Source organism: Manis pentadactyla, chromosome Y (genome assembly GCF_030020395.1).
Source record: "Manis pentadactyla isolate mManPen7 chromosome Y, mManPen7.hap1, whole genome shotgun sequence".
In the NCBI taxonomy this organism is placed as follows: domain Eukaryota; kingdom Metazoa; phylum Chordata; class Mammalia; order Pholidota; family Manidae; genus Manis; species Manis pentadactyla.
In genome coordinates, this window is record NC_080039.1 from 29,452,692 (window position 1) to 29,472,477 (window position 19,786).

Genomic DNA, 19,786 nt, shown 5'->3' on the forward strand with positions numbered 1-19,786 from the left:
GGGTTTCAGAGAGAGAAGAGAAGACCCTCAAAGAAAAAGCAGGGCTTGCAGGCTCTTATGCCCTTTGGGCAACAGACAGTAACTTTAAAGAGAAGTGAGAAGACAGAGGAAAGGGACTTTGGGCTTTTAGGGGTGTCAAATTGTGTGAAGGGTAATACCTGGTAAACTGACAGTAAGGAATGGGCTCATTGGCGAGGTTTATTTGTGTACACTTTTTACTGGCGCCAGCTCATCTAGGCAAGCTATTATCCTTTCCCTGGTATGAGAAGTGCAGGAGCAGGTAGGATGGGGGGACAGGAAGACAACTTCACATCTGGAATTTATGTTATACTTGCAGGGAGATAAGTCATTGCGGGAATGCTTTTCCTCAATTGTCTTCAACCCAAGATAATCTTTGCAAGAGTGGCACTTTGGGGGTGGGATATTTTGATTTCCTGTAGATGTAATTGGACCTAACAAACTTGATACAGAAAAGGATGAGCTCAGGAATTCAAATTTCCAGTTGAAGTGCTTCATAAGCATGCAGGAAGTTCTGTGTCTCTTCCAAAGTTACCTTTGTCTCCTGTAGCCATAGGGCTAAAATCGCTAAAAGTCAAAAGGGAGTGGCTGCATTACAACACAAATTGATTTTCCAACCATATGTGGTGTCTGCTGTTGAAGTGAGGACATTGATTGGGAAGGAAAGGGACCCTGAAAACTGAAATTTAGACACATGGGAAAAGTGAACCTGTAAATTCTGATGACCCTCATTTGCCAATACAAGCAGTTCCCCCTCACCATATGAGCAGATTAACCCCACTTTTCCCCTTAACACTAATGCCCCACTCCACCCCTCCACCCCAAGGTAGTTACATTGCAAGGCACTGCTGATTGTACTCAGGACTTATCCTTTCCATTTCTCTTTGATTTCTTAACCTTACAACAATGAAGATGGCAATTATTTTACCAGCAAAATGATCTTATCTGAGAACAGAGAATTGCAACTCAGGATGAGAAAGCTTTGGCAAAGCCCATTGTTGCCTCCAGTTTGGAGCAATGGCAGAGCAGTGATGGAACGGGCAATCAAAACAGAGAAGGCGTGCCTTGCCTGATCTTTCCTCAGTCTCCTGCCGGGTCACCCTGGACCAGCCCCACTCCGCTGTTCCCACTGGAGGAACTCAAGGAGGCTTGGCATGTGAGGACCTGGTTCCGACATTGAATCCGGTAAGGCCCCGGGGCACCTGACCCAGCCAGTATCACCTGTTGGGGTGGAAGGGGGAGCCTGATCACTTCCTGGACACTTCTTAAAAGTCTCACACGTAGACATTCCCAGGGGGGAAATGTTTAAACTCTGGTCTGAGTGTATAAGTGAGTGTGCAGGGCAGCTGAAGTCACTGAGTCTGCACTGAATCTGTGATTCCACAGCCTGAACTATGGAATCTGCGTGGGCCCTTTGCCATATTTGTGGTCAGCTGCCATGACATAAAGGTGACTCAGCTTCGGTTGACCTGGCCCAGAACTTATATAGGTGCACCTTAATCAAGGCTGACCATATTCTCCACTAGGAGAGTGAATGGATGGGCATCTGACTGGTCTCCTTTCTGAAGGGGCACCCCCTCTTTTGCCTCTTGTCATGGCACTGTTACATGGACATGTCATGGGATCAAGGGCACAGCAAATCCACAGTTCTCGACACCATGATCAAAAACTTCAGGAAGAGATTTTTTGGGAGACTATGGACTAAAATTAACCCCCAGCAAGTTGAACACCCTGTGTGAATCTGAATGGCCCACCTTTAGCATAGAGTGGCCTTTGGGAGGGACCCTAGATGTCCCAACAGTCTGCTGAGTCTGGCAGGTCATCACTGCAGATCCATGTCATTCTGATCAGTTTCCGTACATTTTCTCCTGGTTAGGAGTTGCCCAGACCCCTCCTGCTTGGGTGTGATTCATTTGCAAGAGGCAGGGACAAGGTAGGGTCTTAGTCACCTCTTCAAAGCAGCCTGCAAAAACCAACAAAATCCTAAGGCTCTGCAAATTCTAACTAGTGATCCTTAGGAAGAATCTATATTGCCTACAGCTTATGCACCCTCAAGTTCTTCAGCACCCAGCTCCCCTGGTCACAGACACTCTGCTGCCATTGGCGTCCTGGCCACCTCCACAACTGGCAGAACTACTCTCCTCTGGAACAGCAGCCAGGTTACACCCCTGACCAGACACGCAATTACCCTTCAAATATCAATACAAGAAGCATGGGAGCCCAAGAGATACAAAGAAGACAGGACTACCCATCCTGGCCAGTCTATGCTCTATTATCAACCCTTCTCCTCAACTGGAAGGACATACTCAGAGAGGCCACAGGCCATATTTGATCTCATGGAATCCATCTTCCAGACCCATCAACTGACCTGGGAAGACTGCCAACAGCTTATGTGAACCCTGTTCAACACAGAAGAGAGGATGCAAATTATAAGAGGCTCAGCAATACCTGGAAGAGCATCCACCAGCTGGGGGCCTTGATCAAGGTGCATGGGCTGAAACTGCTGTCCCTGAGGAGCGCCCTGAGTGGGACTTCACCACCCCTGACAGGCAGCACCAGGTCTACTGATATCAGGACGCCCTCCTCCAGGGGATCAAAGCCAGGTCCAAAAAGCCTATGAACATGACCAAAGTATTTTCAAGTCACTCAAGAACCAGGAGAGATTCCTGGGGACTATTTTTAAGACTGTGTGAAGCTTATCGCATCTACACCCCTTTTGACTGTGGGGCACAAGAGAGCCAGCAGATGGTCAACACCTCATTCGTGGCCCAAGCTGCCCAGAGATCAAATGAAAGCTTCAGAAACTTGAGGGCTTTGCCAGGATGAATATCACTCAGCTGATTGAAATTGTCCACAAACTATATCAAAACAGAGAAGCTGAGGCTGACAGAGAGGCTGGAAGAAGAATGAAGGAAAATGCAGCCTCCTAGTAGCTACCCTAAAAGGAAGAGATGACCAAAAGTCAGAGAAAAGCTGGCTTCCAAGAGTGGGGAAGGCTAGGACATCCCTAGCCAGGGACCAGTGTGCTTACTGTAAAGAGAAGGGGCATTGGAAGAACGAATGCCCCAACCGAGGCAAAGCCCTGAAACCCAGTCGCTACTGGAAGGAGCCTCATGGAGAAAGGATCACTTGCCTGGCAGGAGCAGTCGCAGACTGACAAGGACCGGGCTCTCTCGCACTCGGCCCCCATGAGCCCACAGTCAAAAAGAAGGTTGGGGGGCAAAACATGACTTTTATGGTTGACCCAGGGGCAGAACACTCTGTGGTCACCCTCCCTGTAGCCCCCTTCAGTGAAAAGACTGCAACTATTCTAGGAGCCACCAGGACAAAAGCAGTCCAGCAACACTTTTTTACCAGCTCTCCAATATGAACTTGGAGGCTACAAGATCTGACATGAGTTTCTCTACTCACCTGACTACCCCATTTGTCTCCTCAGCCGAGATGTACTCTTGAAGCTTGGAGCTCAAATAACTTTTGAACGAACTGGGCACACCAGCCTCAAACTAAACCCATGCCAAGAAAGGCCAGGGTTTCTCATAGTGGCAATACCCATACTCAAAGGAAGAGAAATGGAAGCTATTCTGTGCCCAGACCCCCTCAAGTAGCCCACCTGAATTACAAGCTGCCTTCCCCCCACTATGGGCTGAAGACAACCCACCTGAACTTGCTCATAACTGAGCCCCTGTCATTGTAGAATTGAGTCCAGGGGCCCAGTCACAAAGAGTGCAGCAGTACCCCCTCTCACAAGAGGTGAGAGCAGGCATCCAGGAACACCTGACTAGGTTCAAAGAAGCAGGCATTCTGGTCTTGTGCCAGTTGCCCTGAAACACCCCACCCCTACCAGTCAAAAAGCCAGTAGGAGGGTACCAACCAGTGCAAGGCCTGAGAGCCATCTACAAGGTGAATGTTTTTCTGTACCCGGTAGTCCCAAACTCATATATCCTACTCAGCCAGATCATGGTTCACTTACCTAGATTTAAAGGATGCCTTTTTCTTCCTCTGGCTGGCCCCCAAGAGCCAGCTCTTGTTTGTCTTCAAATGGACTGAACCAAATATGAGGAGGGTGGGTGCAGACGCAGTTAACATGGACCCGGCTTCCTCAAGGGTCAAGAACTCACCCCTCTCTTTGCAGAGGGATTGGCTGTAGACCTTGCCAGCTTTCTGAGGGGAGCCATGCCCTCCTCCAGAATGCAGATGAACTCCTCTTTGCCAGTGACACCGATGAAACAGTATAGAGACCACAAAGGCTCTCCTGCAACTTCTGTCAGACTTGGGATACTGAGTCTCATGAAAAAGGTACAAATGTGCCAGCAACAAGTCTGGTACTTGGGCTTCCTCCTCACACAGAGGAAGATGACACTAGGGCTGGAGAGGAAAAGAGTCGTTATCTCCTTACCCCAGTGCCAGATGAAGAAGGGCATACGAGAGTTCCTGGGGAATGCAGGGTTCTGCTGTATCTGGATTCCTGGATTCTTGGCAATGGCAAGACCCCTCTACAGCCTCCTGCAGGGGCCAGACCAAGAGCCCCTTGACTGGACGGAAAAGGCAAAGCTACCTTCCTGGAAATAAAGGCTGCCTTATGGCAGGCATCAACCCTAGGTCTTCCAAATATAGAAAAGCCCTTCAATCTCTTCATACTTGAAAAAAAAATGTGGCCCTCAGGTTTCTCATGCAAACTGTTGGTCCTTGGTGTGGCCAGACACATACACGTCAAAGAATCTAGACCCGGTTGCAATAGGATGGCCACCCTGCCTCAGGGAGCTGGCAGTCACAGTTCTACTTACTAAAGAAGCAGATAAACTCACCCTGGGACAAGAACTGAATGTCAAGGTCCCCCATGCTGTTGTTTTCCTCATGAACACACAGGGACACCACTTCCTCTCCAAAGATTGGCTAGTGCAACACCAAGGGCTCCTCTGTGGAAACCCACAAGACACACTCAAAACAGTAAGGACAGTAAATTCAGCAACTTTGCTCCCCACCGAAGAGGTGAAACCAGATAATGACCTCTCCAAAGTAACTGACAAAGTCTATGCAAGTCATCTGGATTTGTGGGATCAAGCAATACAAAATACAGAACTCATGCTATCCAGTGATGGCAACAGTTACCTACAGGAGAGTCTTCATAGAGCAGGTTATGCAGTATTTACTGCCACTGAGGTCTTAGGAGCAAAAGCCCTGCTGGTCAGATGTTCAGCACTATGGGCTAAACTGGATTCCTTAATCCAAGCCCTCACCATCAGCAAGAGCAAGTGAGCCAACATCTACACTGACTCTTGATATGCCTTTGCCACAGTACACATACATGGGGCAATCTGCATGACTTGTGCCAGAAATAACACTTGATCTGCAGTGCAATCCCTGACAGGTGTCCAAATGGCAGAAGTTGCCCCTTTTAAAGACCTAGAAATAGACTCCACAAATGTCCAGCCAAGCAGAGGATGCAGATGCCTTCAGCCTTTCCTTCATTCAGAGTTCTGGGGCTCTAAACTACCTGAAGATGAGGAGCCCCGACTGTGTTTTTGATTCAAGCTTGACATTTATTCCCTTGGCCTAGAACTCTTCTGCTTGTAAAGGTCAAGTAAAACTTTAGTAGGCTTCCCATCCAGTTCACTTCTAGTGACAACTGGAGCAATTGACTGTCTCTGTCAGTCAGACAGGTCTGATTGCTACAGCTTTAATTCTGCTGCTCATTTCAGAAACCCCAGTCAAACCCTGCCTTTGGTGATTAAGTGCTGCCCCTTGGCCCCTGCAACCCAGGAGCTAATCATCCCCAACTGCATTTAGGTTTCCCAGTTCAGTGACACAGTAATTTCTAACCTACAGAGAAGAGTGACTGAGGGGTGCTGGGGCTCACCCTCACAAACTTATTCCTCATTTCTGCAGCAAGAGAGGTATATCCTGAATCCTATCAGGGTGGGTGAGCACTTCTCACATGGTAAATCTTATGTAACTCCCATCTGTTTAGCGCATCCCTTCCTATATAACATACTCTGGGAGTTGTGCAGGATATTTTGTTATCCATGGTTCAGCCAACAAATCAAACATAACATACTGCTAGAGTTCCTTCTTACCCTTGAGCTACAACATTAGTTCCAGAATCTCTGCTTAGTAGGCCCACGTCAATAAACTCTACCTGATCCAACTTCATGTTCCCACTACCATTATCCCAGTGTCAGTTACTGAGTCTTTCTATTCCAATTACGCATCCTTTATTACTCTTAACATCCTTTTCTGTATTTCTGAAAAATCATGCAGCTCTTTTGGAGTGTAGTCCAACCCCACACTTTGTTCTTCATCTTGCAGTTCCTGCTGGGACATGATTCTGGTTGTGTTACAGAAAACTGGAAAACCTGGACTGGATTACTGATAGAAGAATCAAGTGATTCTCAGAAGTCTTGGAGAGTGGAGGGGAGTTATCTCTAAAGTCTGAGCTCTGAACATGAACAAGGGGGGCAATTTATAATATTTTGTTTTCATATATGTGTCTTTTCAGCGTGTGTAGCAAGCAGGGTGATGGGTCAATAATGATTTGGTACTGTTACACTAAGGGTCATATGTTGCCTTTAGGTTTCACTCTGGTTGGTAGATTTCTGCAGGTTTTGACAACTACGTAATGTTATGAATAACCATTATAGTATCATACAAAAACCTTCACAACCCCTAAGTATTCTACATGCTTGAAATATTTATCTCTGTCTTTCTCCTCCAAACCCCTGGCAACCACTAATCATTTTAATTCCTCTACAGCTTTGCCTTTTCCAAAATGTCATGTAGTTCTAATAATACAGTATGTACCCTTTTCATGTTGTCTTCACTTAGCTATATGCATTGAAGCCTCCTCCATGTCTTTTCATGTCTTAATGGCTACACCACAATTTGTTTAATCCGTTCAGGTTTTGAAGAGATCTTGGTGCAGTCAGTTTTTGGCAATTATGAACAAAGCTGCTATAAACACTCATGTACAGGTTTCGTATGGCTATAATTTTTCAACTCACTAGGGCATATACCTGGGAACACATTGCTGTATTATATGGTAAGACATGTTTAGTGTTGTAAGAAAATGCTATACTGTCTTGACTATTTTGTCCAGAAATCCTTGATCAGAGATGTGTTTTGCAAGTATTTTCTCTTAGCCTGTAGTTATTTTTCTCAATTTCTTTTTTTTTTAAGCAGAGTGAAAGTTTTATTTAAAGTTACTTAAAGAGACAAAAAGTATGGACACCTCAGCAAGGAGAGACACCCTGAAAAGTTGGAGAAAGAAAGTTTAGATTAACAAGTTACACACTTAGAAAGTGTGGGCAACCTCAGAGAGAGAAGCACCCCCAAAAGGTTGATGGTTCCCCCTTTTAAGAATTTTTCAGGAATGTAACAAAGGGCTGAGGGTGCAGACTTGTTAAGCAGCTTTTGAATATGTAGAAGTAAGACAAGGAACTTCCTGCTCTGATTTCTCCCTGGGATACTGGTGTCTTGGTCTGGGAGCATATCAAACAGAATGCCTGCGCAGCCCCCAAGGTGGGCTGAGGTATTGTCTGTTTGCTAAAGAGTAAATTAAGAATCTTACTTCTTAACTTCCTGGCTTTTGCTATGTTGTTTACAACTATGCCTGCCTGCTAAATTAGTTGCCTTGGTTGCAAACTACTTGATTAGTCTGAAGGAGGAAAAAAGCAACATATAGGTAAAGTTAAAAAAAAAAGCTGGGCCTGCATAATTAACACAATAAAGACATGTGATATGCTGAGGTACCCTTCTTTAGCTGTTGAGTATTTAAACATTCCAGGCCAAGATGCTCCTGGATTTTGAGCTTTAACTGATTAACTCTGGGTTTTCCTTGTCTTAGTCTCTTTTCACCCTGCTCATATCTATTGTCCTGCTTAACATTCCCCCCCTTGAGCATTTGGGACCCAAATCATTGGGGTGAGGGGTGATGACCACTCTGGTTGCTTCCTGCTTGGGATGGATGGTGTAGTTATTTGGCCCCCTCCTTGCTGACTGTTGGTATGGTGGAGATTAGGATAGGAAGATAGGAAGGGTAGCCAGTTAGGGGTTTTAGTTGCTTGCTGTCAGTGGAGGCAAGGAGGACTCAGATCGGATGTAGGAGTGTCTGTCAAGTGGTCCCATGAAGATGGAGGTGTGGTCATTGGAAGGTATGGGTTGGAGTCCTTGTCTTACAACCATTTACAGTTTGCTTTTTAGGCAAGAAGACATAAATTGGATTCAAGGGTTAAGTAAATACAGTCTAAATCTGATGGCTAATATTACTAGTCCAAGGAGGGTAATAAAAGGACCCAGCCAGAGAAACACTCACCCCATGAAGGATTTAAAGATTTGGCTTATCCAGGAGTTTTGTGTTTCTTTTTCGTTAAAATTAGACTGGGGCACTAGGCTTCTTTTGGGCCGATGCTGCATTGACTCATCCAGGAAGGAACCTAAGCTAGGTGGCTTCCCAGCTGTTGGGAAGGGGGTGCTGTTAAGAATTAATACATTAGGGAAGGCTGCAATTATTGTGCACCTTCCTCTCCATCCTGCAGGCAGGGTTAACTATACATTTATTCCACAAAGGAATAATAGTCCTCCTGTTCCTGCCAGCATAGCTCTAGTGGACTATTCTTGTAGCCTAGCATTTTCATGTGAAGTTAGGAAGCTATTTTGTTTGGTTAAAGTAAAGGGATCCCATGGTCTCCCAGGGTTAAAAGTAGTCAGTTGTATGCCTGCCAGGAGAGGAACTAGTGAAGTGAAGGTTAATAATAATGATGGCATGTTTAAGGCCATTTTTTAAAGATTTAAACTTAATAAGGGCAGAAATACTGTTGGCTAAAGAAAAGGGGTTTTACAATAGCATAGGAAATGATTAAGTCCCACTCTCATAAGGATGCCCAGAAAGGGTGAGGGAACTGGAGTTACAGAGCACTTATCTTAGGTGGCTGTCACTTCAAGAGGTATTTTAGATCTTCTATAGGCTCACAAGTGTAGCTAGGTCCGTGGATCTCGTGACTCTGCACTGCTGTATCTTTCCACAGCTGACGACTTCAGGGACATTGACAGCTGAAAGGGTAGATAATAAAGACTCGGTAGGGTCCTTTCCAAATAGGTTGCAGTTGAGATTGGGGTGACCCTCTCTTTCCAGACTTTGATGAGGACTCGTGTCCCTGGGCTATAGAATGGCCTGTTCTATGATGGGTCAGAGACTGTGGCCTGGGTGAACTCCAATTCTCTTAAACCCTGTTGTAACTGATGTGTAGACATGGCATATGGCCTCATGAAGTTGGCTTGACTTACCAGTTGGTAAGGACTTGAATTTTCAAGGTAACAGGACTTTAATCTTGAGGGTTAGTAGTGGGGGGTGGAAATCCATCAGAGTCAGGCAGCACCAAATATGTTGGTGGGAGAGGTTGGTTCAGCTTACTGGAAATGGAAATCCATCTGAGGCACCAAATATGTTGGGGGAGTGTTGTGTACGTTCCTCTGTCCTTATCACCGCCACAACAAAGAATTGAAGGGCTGTTGAATTGAAGTAGTGAAGAGGAGGAAATGTTTTATTTAAAGTTACTACAGGAAGAAAAAGTACAGGCCACCTCAGCAAGAAGAGGCACCCTGAAAGGTTGGACAGAGAAAGTTTAAGATTAAAAGGTTACACACTTAGAAAATGTAGGCGACCTCAGAGGAAGAAGCACCTTTTATCATTTTCTTTACAGCGTTCCTCATAGGATATACAGTTTTAATTACAATAAAACTCAAGTATTCAACTCTTTTTTTTTCAAACATACCGCTGCTGTGGTAACTGATAGCTCATCACCACACTCAAGGTCACCTAGATTCTTGCATTTCTGATCATAAAATTTTACAGTTTTACATTTGAGGTCTACCATTCACTTTGAGTTTTTATGGAAGCTGTAAGGACTATATGTTGATTCTATTTTTAATTTTTTTCACCCAGGCTTAAAAATATTCTCATACCATGTATTGAAAATATTATCATTGAATTTTCTTTAAATTACCTTTGAATTATCTTTAAAAAAACACTGAATTATCTTTGCTTTATTGTCAAAAAAATTAATTGACTCTATGTGTGGGGGTATTTTTACACCCTCTGTTCTGTTTCATCGATCTATTGCTCTATTACTTTTGCAATGTGGATTACGTAGCTTCATAACATCTTGAAGTTGGATAGTATCAGTTCTCTGGCTATGTTCTTCAATATGTCTTGGCTATTCTGTGTCTTTTCCATTTCCATGTACACTTTAGAATCTGTTTGTCTGTATTCAGAAATTAACTTGGTAATTAGTTTTGAATGGGATTTCATTTGTAGAGCAAGTTGGGTAGGACTGACATCCTGGCAATACTGAAGGCTCCTTTCCCAAATGTGAAGCATTCTTTATTTTGCAGTAGAAATGCAATGGCTTTTTTTTCTTCCTTACTGTGGCATAAACACACAACACAAAATTAATCATTTTTTATTGTGGTAGAAAACATACAGCATAACATTTACCATTTTAATCCTTTGTACATGTACAGTTAAGCAGTGTTACATATATTCACCTCTTTGTGAAACAGACCTCAAGAACTCTTTTTGCAAGCCCATTAAATGGTAACTGCCCATTCTCCTTCCACAGCCTCTGGTATCCAATGTTCTACTTTATTTCTCTGTGAATTCGACTGCTTTAGATACCTCATATGTGTGGAACAATCCAGGTTTTGTCTTTTTTGTGACCAAATTAAGTTTGTTTAGCATAATGTCTTCAAGGATTATCAATATTGTAGCATGTGACAGGATTTCCTTCCCTCTTAAGACGAAATAACATTCCATTATATGTATATGTTTATTCATCTATTTACAGAGATTTGGCTTGCTTCTACCTCCCAGCAATTGTGAACACTGCTGCTATGAATATGAATGTGAAAATATCTCTTCGACACTCTGCTTCCAGCTCTTCTGTATGTATAGCCAGAAATAGAATTGCTGGATCATATGGTAATTTTATTATTAATTTTTGGAGGAAATTCTGTACTGTTTTCCACAGCAGTTTTATCATTTTGTAATCTCATGCCCTGTCTCCAAGGGTTCCATTTCTTGGCAACATCTGTGATTTTTTTCTCCCTCCTTCATCCTCTTCTCTTCCTTCCCTCCTCCTTCTTTCCTTAGATATCCTCCTTCTTCTTCCCCCCCATTACCTGCTCCTTCTCCTCCTCATTATCCTGTTCCTCCACTACAACATCTTCCATCTCCACTTCTTCCCTATCCTTCTCTTTCTTTTGTTGATAGCAGACCTTCTAATGGGTGAGAAGTGATATCTCACTGTGGTTTTGATTTTCATTTCCCTGTTGATTAGTGATGTTGACTATATTTTCATGTGCTTCTTCACTATTTGTTTATCATCTTTTATGTAATGTATTCACACTTTCTCTCTTCCTTTCATAGTTAATGTAGGTGAGGATTCATCAATTGTGCTAATCATTTCAAAAATTTAACTCTTAGTTACTCTAAGGTTCTTTCAATATTCTGCTTTGTTCATTTCTGCTCTAATGTTTCCTATTTTTGACCTTTCGCTAGCTTTGCATTTAGTTTTTTCTTCCTCTTCTGGTTTCCTGAGGTATAAAGTTAGCTTCTTGATTTGATTCCTTTCTTCCTTTGTTTGTGTACATTTTTACAGTGATGACATCTCTTTTAGCACCCCTTTTCTACATCCCATGTAGTTCTGTATGTTGTGTTGCTCTCACTTGCCTCAGGTAATTTTCTAATTTCCTTTGTAATAACTTCTTTAACTCATTGGGTCTTTTTTAAAGAATATTTTTTGTAGAGGTATAGTTGGCATGCAAGATCATATTTGTTTCAAGTACACAATACAGTGGTTCAACAGTTACACACATTATTAAATCCTCACCCCCACTAGTGCAATTACTATCTGTCAATATGGAAAGGTACTACAGAATCATTAGTTATATTCTCCATGCTGCCTTTCCATACCCACGACCAGCTTATATTATGATTGAGATTTTCATGCTCTTTTATCCCTCACATACCCCATAGCCACCTACCCCAGCCCCTCCACAATGATAAGCATAAGTCAACTTCTCAGTGTCTATGAGTCTACTCCTGTTTTGTTGATGTGTTTTGTTTTGATTTCCACAACTAAGCGAAACAATAGACTCACTGTTTTTGTGAGTATATTGTTCAATTTCCACATATTTCTGTATTTTCCTTCTGCTCTTGATTTTAGTTTTATCATCTTGTGATCAGAAAAAGTACTTTGTGTGAATTGCATGATCTTGAAGACTTGTTTTGTGGCGTAAGATGTGCTCTATCCTGAAGACTGCTCCCTCTGTGTATTCTGTGTGTTCTGCTGTGGTTGGGTGGACTGTTCTGTTGTTTCCTATTGGCCTGTATTGCTTTTCTTTGTCTTTATTCCCTTATTGCTCTCTGTCTGCTTCTATCCAGTATTGAAAATGATTTCAGTATAAGTGCAGGATAGAAAATCAACATAAAGAAACAGCAGGGCTTAACAGCGTTTTATCTGAAGTAGAAATAGCAAAGCAATTCTGTTTGCAATACATCAAATACAAGATATTTATATATGAATATAATCAAGGAAATGAAATATCTCTTCACTGTACACTGATGAAAGAAACTGATGAAGAGACAAAAATGGAAAGATGTCTCAAATTCTTGGATTGGAAGAAATTTTAGAAAGACCATAATTATTCAATGACACTTGTAGGTTTAATGCAACCTTTATCAACATCCCAATACTTTATATTTGTTTTCATTTGCTTATTTACAGAATTAGTAAAAATGGTACAAACATTATGAAACCTACAGAAGACGTCGTATAACCAAAGCAATTCTGGGAAAGAAGAAAGTAGGAGATATCACACTTCCTGATTTCAAACTATATTATAAAGCTACTTTATAATAATAAAGTAATAAGCTTTATTAATAAAAACAATATGGTCCTGGCCTAAAATAGACATACAAATCAGTTAAACAGAATTAAGTGCCCAGAATTAAATCCATGCATATACAGTCAACTAATATTTGACTGGGATGAAGGTAATAGAGGAAGGAAAGTCTAATCAATAATTGGGGCTGGAGAAACTGCATGTTAGAATGTAATAGACTGATGACTTATATTATTCTCCTGTGTTATGACACTCAAAAATTTAGCCTGAAATATATTAAAGAAAAATGTGAGACCAGAAACTATAAAATTCCTAGAAGAAAACAGGCAGGAGCTTCTTGGTCTTGGGCCTGGCCATGAATTTTTTGGTTTATGCCTCCTAAAGCAGAAGAAACAAAATAAAGCAAACAAGACAGACAACAACAAATGAAGATGCTTATAAGCTTTTATAATAAAAGATCAGCTCTAGTAAAAGCCCCACCTATGGAATAGGAGAATACCTTTACAAATCATATACCTGGTAAGGGTTTAATATCCAAAATGTATGAAGATTCCTGTGTCGAGCAATTTGAGTCCAGAAATGTATGAAAAACTTTATTTACCATGACAAAGTGGGAATTATTATAGGCATGCAAGGCTGGATTGACATTCTAAAATCAATACTGGAATACATTACATCAGTAAGCTAAAGGAGAAAAATAAAATCTCATGAACAGATGGAGAAAAGTTACTTGATAAAATGAATAGAAATGACATGAAAAACCCTAAAGAATCCACCCCCAAAACTACTAGAACTAATAACTGAATTCAGTGAAGTTACAGATACAAAATTAATACACAGAAATCTGTTGCATTCCTATACACTAATGATGAACTAGCAGAAAGAGAAATCAGGAAAATAATTTCATTCACAATTGCATCAAAAAGAATAAAATACCTAGGAATAAATCTAAACAATGCAGTGAAAAACCTATACCCTGAAAACTACAAGACACTCATGAGAGAAAATGAAGAACAGAGCAATAAATGGAAATACATACTATGCTCGTGGATAGGAAGAATTAATTTTGTCAAAATGGCCATGCTGCCTAAAGCAATCTATAGATTCAATGTAATCCCTATAAAAATACCAACAGCCATCTTCAAGGAACTAAAACAAATAGTTCTAAAATTCATATGGAATCACAAAAGACCCCCAATAGCCAAAGCAATCCTGAGAAAAAAGCTGAGGGGATTACACTCCCCAACTTCAAGCTCTACTACAAAGCCATAGTAATCAGGACAACTTGATACTGGCACAAGAACAGACCCATAGATCAATGGAATAGATACAGAGCCCACATATAAACTCACACATATATGACCAGTTAAGTTACAATAAGGGAGCCATGAATATACAGTGGGGAAAGACAGCCTCTTCAACAACTGGTGTTTGCACAACTGGACAACTACATGCAATAGAGTGACACTGGACTATTGTCTAACTCCAAACACAAAAGTAAACTCAGAAGGAACAAAGACCTGAATGTAAGCCATGAAACCACAAAACTGTTAGAAGAAAACATAGGCAAAAATCTCTTGAATATAAACATGAACAACTTTTTCCTGAACACATCTCCCTGGGCAAGGAAAACAAAAGCAAAGAAGGAATAAATGGGACTACATTAACTGAAATGTTCTGTACAGCAAAGGATATGATCAGCAGAACAAGTATGGGAGAATCTATTAGTAAATGGTACATCTGATAAGGGATTATCATCGAAAATATATAAAGAGCTCACAAGCCTCAACCACCAAAACACAAATAACCCAATTAAAAAAAAATCGATGGAGGATCTGGACTAGTTCTCCAAAGAAAAAATTCAGATGTCCAATAGGCACATGAAAAGATGCTCCACATGACTAATTATCAGGGAAATGCAAATTAAAACCACAATGAGAAAGCACCTCACACCAGTTAGGATGGCCAACATCCAAAAGACAAGGCACAACAAATGCTGGCAAGGATGCTCAGAAAGGGGAACCCTCCTACACTGCTGGTGGGAATATAAATTAGTTCAACCATTGCGGAAAGAAATATGGAGCCTCCTCAAATAACTAAAATATTTATATTTTTAGAAATATTTGATCCAGGAATTCCACTCCTAGGAATTTACCCAAAGAAAACAAGATCCCTGATTCAAAAAGACATATGCACCGTGTTTATCACATCACTGTTTACAATAGCTAAGATATGGAGGCAACCTAAGTGTCCATCTGTAGATGAATGGTTAAAGAAGATGTGGTACATAAATGCAATGGAATATTTTCAGTCACAAGAAGAAAAGAAGTTCTACCGTGTGCAACAACATGGATGGAGCTAGAGGTATTATGCTTAGTGAAATGAGCCACACAGAGAAAGACAAGTACCAAATGACTTCACTCACCTGTGGAGTCTGTGGAATGTAAGAACAAAGCAAAAGCTGAAGGAACAAAACAGCAGCAAGATCATGACTCCAAGAAGGGACTAGCGGTTACCAAAGGGGAGGGTTTGGGGAGGGTGGATGGGGAGGGAGGGAGATAAGGAATAAGGGGCATTATACTTAGCACATATAATGCAGGTAAGTCGTAGAGAAGGCAGTATAGCATGGAGAAGACAAGTCAGGACTCTATGGCGTATTACTGTGCTGATGGACAGTAACTGCAATGGGGAGTGTGCAGGAGGATTTGATAATATTTGTGAATGTTGTCACCACAATGTTGCCCATGTGACACCCTGCTAAGGTTGTGAATCAGTGATATCTTAATTTAGAAAAAACCTCAGAATCTCTACAGCTAGCATCATAGGGAATGATGAGAACCTGGAAGCTTTCCCACTAAAATCAGTAACAAGGTCAGTGTGTTCATTCCTATCAGTCTTTTAATATACTGGATACCAACCAATACAATAAGACATGAAAGGAAACAAGTTATAGCAAGTTGGAAGTAAAAGATATACCATCTTTATTCATGGATGACATGATTATGTAAGTAATCTAAAAAATTGCCAAAAATATACTTGAATTAATAAACAATTACAGCAGAGGTGCAGGATGCAAAATTAAGATGCAAAAGCCAATCACTCTCCTATATACCAGTAATGAAGAAGTGTAACTTAAAGGAGAAAATACAATGCCAGTTTCCTCACCATCAACCGAAAATGAAAACTTGTGGAATAAGTTTAACAAAATATCTACAGCAATTCTATGAGATTAAGTAAAAACTGTATGAAAGAAATCAAAGAACAAAGTAAGTGGAGAATAATTTCTGTTCACAGGAATCTTTATTGTCAAGATATCAATTTTCTCAACTTTCCAATGCAATCTCAGTAAAAATTCCAGCAAGTTATATTGCAGACATCAACACTCTGATACTATAGTTTATGTGGAGAGGCAAAATACCCAAAATGGCCACCCAGTATTGAAGGAGAATGCCAGGGTTGGAGGAATGCACTACCCGAATCCAACAATACGAAGCTACAGTACTTAGGGTAGTGTGATATGGGTGAGAATAAACCAAACAGAATAGAGCTCTAAGAAATGTATTTTCAACCGATTGTTTTGAAGAACTGGACATCCACATGAAAAAAAATTTTACACTATGCACGAATGTCACTTCAGAATGCACTATAAAGTTAAGTGTAAATGAAAAACTATAAAACTTTTACAAGATAATACAGCAAATGTAGATATGATGGCAATAAGTTTCAGTTTTGCTGTGAACCTAAAGTCACTCTCAACTATAAAGTCTATTAAAATATATTGTTATTTGTGGCTTAAGTAATGGCCCATTCCTTAGAATGTACCATAGGTCATTAAGAAAATTAGGCACTCTGCTTTTGCTGAGTGGAGTATTCTGTATATGTCTGTTAGGTTTATATTGTTAAATTCTTTATTTCCCTATTGATCTTCTCCATGGATGCTCTACCCATTAATGAAAGTATACTAATAACTCTACAGTTACCTTTGTGCAATTGGCCATTCTCTTCTTCTCTCTGTTTTTGCATCATAAGGCTCTGTTATGAGATGTATGTATATTTATAATTGTTGTATCTTCTTGATGGAATGGCTCTCTGTTTTTAGTATATAATGTCCAGTTTCAATTTAACAATATTTGACTTAAAGCCTACTTGTGTTTGTTACTAATATTTGCCACCCTTTCCTCTTTGTATTGTTTTTTTTAAATTTATTATAGTTGATGTAGAATTGGTTTCAAGTACAACATAGTGATTCAATAGTTATGTATTTCATTGAATCCCCAACTAGGGTAGTTACTATCTGTCAACAAAGGTATTACAGAACCATTGACTAATTTTCTAGGTTGTACTTTCATCCCCATGATGAATTTATATTATGATTGATATTTTATGCCTCTGTAACCCCTTCACCTATTTCATGCACCCATCCACAAGCCTCCTGAATAGTAAACACCCATCACTTCTTGGTGTGTATGAGTATACTGTTGTTTGGTTTGTTTTTTATATTCCACATCTAAGTCAAATTATATGGTATTTTTCTTTCTCTGCTTTATTTCACTTAGCATAATACCCTGTCTATGCTTATTTCACTTAGCATAATACCCTCTAAATCCATCCATGTCACAAATGGCAGGATGTTTTTCTTTTTTATGGATAAATAATACTCAATTGCATTTATGTACCACATCTTCACTATCCATTCATCTATTGATGGAGCATTTTGGTTGCCTCCAGCTTGTCTATTGTAAACAATGCAGAAATAACCATGAACTTGTCTATTGTAAACAATGCAGAAATAAGCATACAAGTGCATATATCTTTTCAAGTGAGAGATTTTGTTGTCTTTGGGTAAATTCCTAGATGTAGAGTTATGGGGTCATATGATATTTCTCTTTTTAGTTTTTTGAGGAAGCTCCATACTGCTTTCTATAAAGACTGCACCAATTTACATTTCCACAGCAGTGTAGGAGGGTTGTCTTTCCTCCACACCCTTGCCAACACTTATTTATAGTCTTTTGGATAATGACCATTCTGAAAAATGTGAGGTTATATCTTACTTTGGTTTTGATTTGTAATTTCCTGATGATTAGTGATATGGAATATCTTTTCATATGACTTTTGGCCATGAAAACATAGTACCAAGAAAAAATATTATCCTTTGGAAAAATGACTGTTCAAGTCCTCTGCCCATTTTTAAATCAGGTTAGTTTTTTTTGTTTTGCATCGAGTTGCACAAGTTCATTACATGTTTTGGATGTTAACCCCTATCTGATAAATCTCTTAAGAATATATTCTCCTATATTGTAGTAGATTCCCATAATTAGGTTGTCTTACAGTTTTGTTGATGGAGTCCTTTGCTGTACAGAAGCTTTTAAGTTTAATCTCATCCATTTGTTCATTTTTATTTTGTTTCCCCTGCCCATGGAAATATGTCCAGCAAAAAGAAAATTTTATTCGTGCTTATGTTCATTTTCACAGATTTTGCCTGTATTCTAAGACTTTTAGGATTTAACAGTTCTACTTAGGTCATTGATACATTTCAGTGTTAAGTTTGTATATGGAGTTAGACATTAATTCAGTATCATTCTCTTGCATATAGCTCTCCAGTTTTCCCAACACTGGTTATTAAAGAGACTGTGTAATCCCCATTGCATAGTCCTTGCTCCTTTGTCATGTAATAATTGAGAATATTTGTGTGTGTTTATTTCTCAGCTCTGTGTTCTGAACCTGTGATGTATGGGTGTGTTCTTGTGTCATAATGATACTGTTTTGATTATTGGAGCTTTGTAGTATAGCTTGAAGTCAGGGAGTGTAATCCTCACAACCTTTGTTATTTTTCAGCATTGCTTAGGATATTTGGCGTCTTTTGTGTCTCCATATAAATTTTAGATTTCTTTGCTCTAGTTCATTGTAAAATGCCATTGGTATTTTGGTAGGGATTTCAAATCTGTTAATTGCTTTTAGTAGGATGGCCATTTTGATAATAATAATTTCCATGAACATGGGATATATTTCCATGTATTTGCATCTTCTCAGTTTCTTTCATGGGGGTCTTACAATATCAGAGTACTGGTCTTTCATCTCCCTGGTGATGCTTATTCCTAGGTAGTTTATTCTTTTTGATGCAATTGTAAATGCAATTGTTACCTGATTTCTCTTTCTGTTTGTTTTTGGCATATGGTAATGCAACAGATTTCTGTGTATTTACTATATATCCTGCAACTCTGCTGAATCCTGTTATTAGTTCTCACAGATTTTTGGTGGCAGCTTTTAGGGTTTCTATATAGAGTAAAATGTCATCTGCTAATAGTGATAGTTTGAATTCTTCCTTACCAATTTGGATATCTTTTAGATATTTTCCTTGTCAGAGTGCCATGGCCAGGATTGCCAGTACTATGTTGAATAAGAGTGGTTTAAGCCGATGTTCCTCTCTTCCTTACTGATTTGGATGCCTTTTATAACTTTTTCTTGTCAGATTACCATGGCTAGGACTGCCAGTACTATGTTGAATAAAAGTGGCTTAAGGGGATGTTCTTGTCTTGTCCCTAAATTAGATGAAAACCTTTCAGCTAGCTTTTTGCTTTTGCATATGATGTTGAGGTGGTTTGTAGTCTATCCCCTCTATACACATTATATTGAAGTATATTCCCTCTATCACCATTTTGTTGAAAGTTTTATCATGAATGAATGTTGATTTTTTCAAGTGCTTTTTCAGCATCTTTTAAGATGTTAATATGGCTTTATCTTTCCTTTCATTAATGTGGCATATCACATTGATTTACAAATATAGTACCATGTTTGCATCCCTGACATAAATCCCACTTGGTGTGATGCATGTTCCTCTTGATGTATTTTTATTCATTTGCTAATATTTTGT